The sequence below is a fragment of the Hypomesus nipponensis genome, chromosome 23, assembly GCF_054491055.1.
Source record: "Hypomesus nipponensis isolate SF chromosome 23, ASM5449105v1, whole genome shotgun sequence".
Classification (NCBI taxonomy): Eukaryota; Metazoa; Chordata; class Actinopteri; order Osmeriformes; family Osmeridae; genus Hypomesus; species Hypomesus nipponensis.
Window position 1 is genome coordinate 10,722,337 of NC_140383.1, and position 6,771 is coordinate 10,729,107.

Below are 6,771 nucleotides of genomic sequence, written 5' to 3' on the forward strand. Positions count from 1 at the left end.
GAAGAAAGATGGATCTTTTGGTCTTGCCTCTCTCCTATTTTCCCAGACACAAAGACCCAGGCGAGGAGACCTTGGGCCTCTGAAAAGGCCTTTCAATGCAGCCCTACGGTGCTCACAATTGGAGACTCTACTATGGGTTTATTATAGTTAGAACACTAAGCTTTCAGACATTAAAATTGATTTTTTTTTTAGGAGGGTGAAAAACGAAGAAATATTTGACACTTTTCTATCGAGCTTTAATTTCAATTGTCCTTGGTGGAGTGTACGACAGTAGTGGTTACTGGAGCAGGGTAAGACACTGTCAGTCTGCAACACAGTATGACGTCATCTGTCCAGTTTGTGTAGTGATTCATCCCCAGCACAGAGGCCACGGCGCTTTGTCCAGAATGTGTCATGGTCTGGTGTGGTCTGGCCGAGGTCTGTCCTTATGTCCTTCTGTCTTTCCGTGGCATCATCTGAGCGCGTGTCACTGCTAGGGTGTCGTGTGACTAGAGGAGCCAGTGACATTTCTCTGTCATGTTTACGTGACTTGTGGAGGAGCTCTGATGTCAGCAGATAGAATTTGGAACCTTTGGGCTCTGCTGAGACCGCAGCCCACTGCTCGACTGTCATGAGGTTGCTAGGTTACCTGGGCCCAGTCGCACAAAACATGTGCTGTGTAGATTGTAATCAGAGATAGAGGTGTATCGTAAACTAGACAGGATTGTGCTTGCATGACATTTGTCTTTTACATTGAGGGAGTATGTGAGAATATCCAGTGGGTCTATGAGAAGATTCACTACAGTGAATTGGAGATAACATCAAGTACTGGTCAGCAGAAATAATAACGTGCACACACAAACACACAAACACACACACAGTTCATTCACATATAGTGTATTGGCATGCGTGGGCTGGTCTTGTGTGATGTTGGCCGCACTGATAAGGGGGCCATGTGGGGGATGGGTGGGAAGGAAGGGTCATTTTAGAGCAGCACTCACTTTATCACCTGTTTGTCCTTTGATATTGTGATAGCGTGTTATTGGTGCTAGAACAAGGCACTGTGCCGACCTGAGAGAGAGAACAGAGAGAGAGAGGGAGAGAGAGAGAGAGAGAGAGAGAGAGAGGGAGGGAGAGAGAGAGAGGGGTGTCTAGTCTGTGGGTTAGCATGCAGGTGCGCTGACTGGCAGGCTGAAACAGGGCTGAGTTGGATGGACTTTGCAAACTGCTGAGTCACTGACTCCCTGGAACACTCTCGGTTGGGTAACCCTGGACAACGTCATACAGCATACTGGACCTGGACCACAGCCTTTGGAACCGAGAGAGAGAGAGAGAGAGAGAGACACTTCTTAGAGAATCACAAAGTTCAGAGAGCTCTCTCTCTCTATAGCTTAGAATCTTCTGTCCCTGCGTTGTGACACTAAGGGTGCGACCATGCTACCACTCTAACACTCTGGGCATTTGATATTTGATACTGTATGTCAACAAATAATAGTAAATTAAACTAAGCATAAGTGCCTCAGTCCAACTGAGGCAGACAGTTTGGGGGGGGGGGGGGGTGACCGGGGTGAGAGGTGGCAGGGGGTAATGATGTCCAGTAGCTCTACTCCGCTGAGTAGAGCTACCCTCTGTAAACCCTTCTCATCTTGGACACCCGTACATAGGACACTTTTAATGATGCTGCAGTCGTTCATGCCCCATTTCCGTAGGCAGGTCATTATAATGACACTCAGTAAAAGGGGGTCAGATGGCTGAGTGGTTAGGGAATCAGGCTTTTAATCAGAAGGTTGCCGGATCGATTCCCAGCCGTGCAAAATGACGTTGTGTCCTTGGGCAAGGCACTTCGCCCTACTTGCCTCGGGGTAAATGTCCCTGTACTTACTGAAAGTCACTCTGGATAAGAGCATCTGCTAAATGACTAAATGCAAATGGAGGCTTTGTCGAGCCTTCTTCAGAATGGCTTCCATGTTGTGGGTTGAGGTGAGGTCATCAGAGATTTGCATCTCCAGGAATCTGAAACAAGTTACTCTCTCCACCTCCTTTCCTTGGATGGAGAAGGGGGAGTGTGTGTTCTTGCCTGTACTGAAATAAGCAACAATCTCTTTTGTCTTGTTGATATTCTGGGTCCAGGTAGTTCCCCTGACACCTCTTACCTCTTGGCCAATTCCATGGAATCCCTGGAGGCAATCAGACCAATCACCTTGATGATGCGTTTCCTGCTGTTTAGCTGTGCAATCGTACAGAAGATGTACAGCGAACCAAGGGTTCCACTCAACTTTGGCATACTGGTGTGGATCCAGTGAGTTTGGTATGTTCATTTCTAGCTTCTCAAGACACTTTATGACAACTGGGGTGGATCCCTAGGGCAGTAGTCATTAGACTGTTCACTAGGGTTGTCTTGGGTACTGGCACTTTTGAAGTCATGTTGAAGCCCCTGGCAATCTGTTGTGTCAGTGAGGTGTTGAAGGTGTCTGTGAAGACAGAAGCCAGCTGGACAGCATCTTTTGATGACTTAAGTTATCTGGACCAGGAGCCTTGTGAGCATTCACCTTCCGGAAGGTTTAGCGCACCTCGATAATTGGAGGACCATTATATCAGGTTCCAATAGCTGCTATTTCATCTATTAAAGTAATCTGGGACATATCGGAAATTGATTTATAGATATCTGAAATTGATGATTACATTTCCACACGTCACAATTTTCAACATGTGGAAATTAAATTGTAGATATCTGTAATCTTTTTTCTCAATAGTAAAAAATCTATTAATGAAACTGTATCTCTGATTATTAGGTATCTGCAAATTCTGTTTGGACCAGTGTAAATACAATTTTCCCACGTGATATTATATTTGTAAAATGTAAAAAAATGTATCTATCAGATATATGTCAAAATATATTTTCCACAAGTGAAAACGGAATCATTACAAGTTTAAAGGGCTGGTTTAAATGGCTAAACGAGTTGACATACCATCTCAGGTACCCGGCACAATGAACACAACTGTTTACTACAATGCAGTCATGCATCTCAATTACAGTAGTGCAGAATACAGTGCAGCAAAAAACAAAAACAAATCTTAAGTGCCACATCAAACACTTTTGTGGGTGCAGTCTCTTGCCAGACAATCGAAAACAGGATCTCAAATACAATGTGTAGAGAAGGGATATGTTCTCAGGTATCACAAGAAGCAAGAAACTGATGTGCTGCTTTTGGTGCCCCCAGGGCAAACAGAGAAGGCTGCTGAGGTGAAGCTTGAAAAAGAGCTCCTTGATACCATGGCAAATTACGTATCCATCTATTAATTGTTCAGGCAGATCATTTACAAAAATGTAATAAATTGAAGACCTTGCACACACAATTGTTTGCCAGTTCTATTCACATAGTTCTATTCACACAACCCCTGAAGGTCTCGTCGACCTCTGGACAAATTGAGTTGGCAAGATATCGAATAATTTTACTATAATTTTGACAGAGAATTAGGCAGTACCCAGGAAACATTAAACAGTATAGCAAAGTCATAGAAAACACAATTGTGTTGCAGACGGTTTAAAAATCACAGCCTAAGGCATTACAGAATGTAAAAAAAAAGTTGTAATCTCACAGTATTAATGCCTCTTTTTACGTACTTTAGTAGCACAGGTGTTTCCTAAAAAGAATGAAAAATACATTAAATAAAAACTGGAAATGCACAGTTTACATACCACAATATGGACTGAAGCTAACTTCTGGGGGGGCCTCTGACTGGTTTCTGCAGTGTACTACACCATCCTTGCTGTCCTGCTTGGGTTCCTGGTGTCTGGTTCCAGATTAGGGGATTCCCTCCTCCCTACTATGCTCTTCGACAAACACCTTCTGCCCTGAGAACTGCTACCGGCAGATCCGAATTAGAAACATAATCTGGTCTCCATTCTGAGCACCAATCAGATATCTATCATAGAAACATTCAATATCTAGGATAGGAAACTCGTTTGAGTCATGGGGAACCCCCTGGCGTGCAACCGTATACCTGACTCAGGAAGTCATTATCACCTGTGCAGAACAGCAACCGAATGTGTGGAGAGCAGTCTCCCTTTGCTAGAGGTGTCTTCTGCTGTGACGAGGTATCACTGTGGAGCTGAAAAGGAGACTGGTGATATCCGGTGATGAAGCTTCTCTTTCTGTTGTTCTGACTTTCACTTGTCTGATTGCTCCATCATTCTGTAAGGGTTGCATGGAGGGGAATATTGTGTGTGTCTGTTTGCGTTTGTGGGGGTGGGAGTGTGTGTGTGTGGGGGGGGGGGGGGGCTAGTATATGTGATCTTTTGCTTGATGTTGACCTCATGGTTGACCAGATGATGACCAATATGTTGTTTCTATGAGTCAGAACACGGAATTGGGCATCTGCTGTTTAAACCTCGCAAGAAACACAAACATGCACACGATTTGCACCATCATTTAGTCATTGGAGAGGTGAAATCTCCATGTGTTCCTTTCCTTCCGAGTCGGGCTGAATGCTCTCTGTCATGTGGAGCATGCAGAGCGTCACTGACATGAAGAACCTTGATTATGTTACCCAAACATTGCTCTGCTCAGAGAGCATGGTGGTCAACATGGCATTTATCGTCAAAGTGAAAGAAACCACTGTGGTGCGTAGACACACACTGATACACACACACACACACACACACACACAGAAAAGCCATGACTAATGGCATGTGTTTGTGTTTTCTTTCCTGAACAACAGGACCTGCTGACCATACATAACACAAGCTGTCATTCACCAAGACTTGGCCTCAGAGACAGCTGCTCCACCGGGTCCTGAGACTTGCCCTAGGAGAGAGCAGTTCTAGAGAGTCGTCCACAAAGTCAGCCGTTCTACAGGGGTATCCACAGAGACAGAACTTCAGCAGGGCTGTTGTCAAATACAGCATTTCTACAGGGCTGTCGTCAGAGACAGCATTTCTACAGGGCTGTCGTCAGAGACAGCTTTTCTACAGGGCTGTCGTCAGAGACAGCATTTCTACAGGGCTGTCGTCAGTGACAGCTTTTCTACAGGGCTGTCGTCAGTGACAGCTTTTCTACAGGGCTGTCGTCAGTGACAGCTTTTCTACAGGGCTGTCGTCAGTGACAGCATTTTTTCTGGGTTATCACCAGAGACAGCAGTTCTACTGGGTCTCTTTCCAATGCAACAGGTCATCTCATTGTGATTTTTGAAGATATAATATTAAGGATAGGACCTTCCTATCTCGACTCAGGTGCCTTTTTGTATTCTGACCAGTTTCCACACATACTTGGGAGGTTTATCTTTATTCACTAATATCACGGGTCCAAGTTTGGAATTAGCAAGGAAACATTTCAGAAAGTAATTGGGAGCCTGCGTCCTATTTGCAATATTTTGTGTTTGTCCAGAAATAAACTTTGAGCTTTGTTTTCTTGACTGTCTGCTTGTTTCCCACCCCTTCTTAATCGGTTTGATTTAATGTAAGTTTTGACTTTGGGTTACTTTAATCCCGTATTGTTCTACCAGATGGATTTCCCCGTTGAAACTGCTTGTGTTCCTTTTTTTCGGGCATTATTCACACATCTTCACACCTAGGCAGTAACATTATCTTCAATCCAATGTTTTGGATTTTTGGTGACATTTGGTTGTGTTCAAGAGGTCTTGTCATACACTTGGGTAACATTGTTTCAATTGATTTGCATCCTCCATGTCAATTTCCATTAGCCGTCAATCATTCGTATGGAATCACAAAAGCGATAAGTAAGTAAAAGGTTATCTATTCAGTGGATTGTTAAAAAAACAAAAAAGCTTTGAGGTATTTCCTCCAATCAGTCAATAAAGCTATATCTATATACAGTTTCTATATACAGTTTCTATATAAAAGATTACCCTTCTTTATCATTTACAGTTAAATACTTGATTGCACTAGCTAGATGGATAGATAGTTAGACCAGGTACTTTCCAATAAATACATTTTTAGTCTTAGTCTTAGAATGTTATTGTCATCCAAACATCCCAAAACCACAATTCCCTGCCGAAGTTAGGTAATTTATTTAGTTGAGATTTGGCCTGATGTCACACTGTGACGGACGACTCATTAATACATTATTCCATTCTCGTATCTTTTACTTTTTCCAAAGTATTTTAAGTTTCAAAGCAGGTTCATTTCCAAAAGCATGGAGGTGACTTGGCTTCATATTTAGATTTCATGTACACTGATGTCTGTAATCGAGTTGAATATTCACTTCCTGCATGCCCGATCATGCCCGCCTGCAGCATGACCACTGCATCTCCTTCAACAGGTCAGGCTGGACACCCAGTAGTTCAGAAGGGTTCCACAGTGAGTAGGAACCTACTACTATTGCTGAAATGTGGGGAAATCCTCTGTCATGATTTTCTTTTTGAGTGTCTTGAAATGCCTCGGAGAGTGTTTTTAATGTTGTATGTTATGTACTAATGGGATGACCACATGTCAGTCATGAAAAAATCGATTTGATTGGAACTAATTACTTTGTTGAAACATGAGGCAGCATGATGACCCCTCCTGGATAACAAAAGCCCAGTCCGATATGTGTATGGTGAGAGTTGTAAAAGGAGAGATGAAACAAACATTTGGCACGTACCATCTGGGCTACGTCGCTACAGCATCCCCCAAATAGTTCTGTTTTAAAGGGTTATCCGCCAACAGAAGTTCAGCGGAGGTTCTACAGTGTTGCTCCCAGAGACAGCAAATGGAGGAGTCCAAGACAATCACCTGAAGACCACCTACGGCACAGCGGCACAGTGTGCTGCTCGGTACCAGCGAAGGTAAAC

At 43.6% G+C, this 6,771-nt stretch overlaps 1 long non-coding RNA gene across 6 annotated transcripts; it reads right to left on the reverse strand.

Moving 5' to 3' along the window:
- Positions 1-214: 214 nt before the first annotated feature.
- LOC146234185 (uncharacterized) lies at positions 215-4,158 on the reverse strand. Of its 6 annotated transcripts, none has more exons than XR_014741679.1 (3): positions 4,008-4,158; positions 3,580-3,835; positions 215-1,288 (listed from the first exon to the last, which is right to left on the reverse strand). It is a non-coding gene; the product is annotated as an uncharacterized LOC146234185 (long non-coding RNA). The 6 variants fall into 6 exon arrangements; XR_014741678.1 differs by having other exon boundaries at positions 3,580-3,842; XR_014741677.1 differs by having other exon boundaries at positions 3,580-3,845.
- Positions 4,159-6,771: the final 2,613 nt, after the last annotated feature.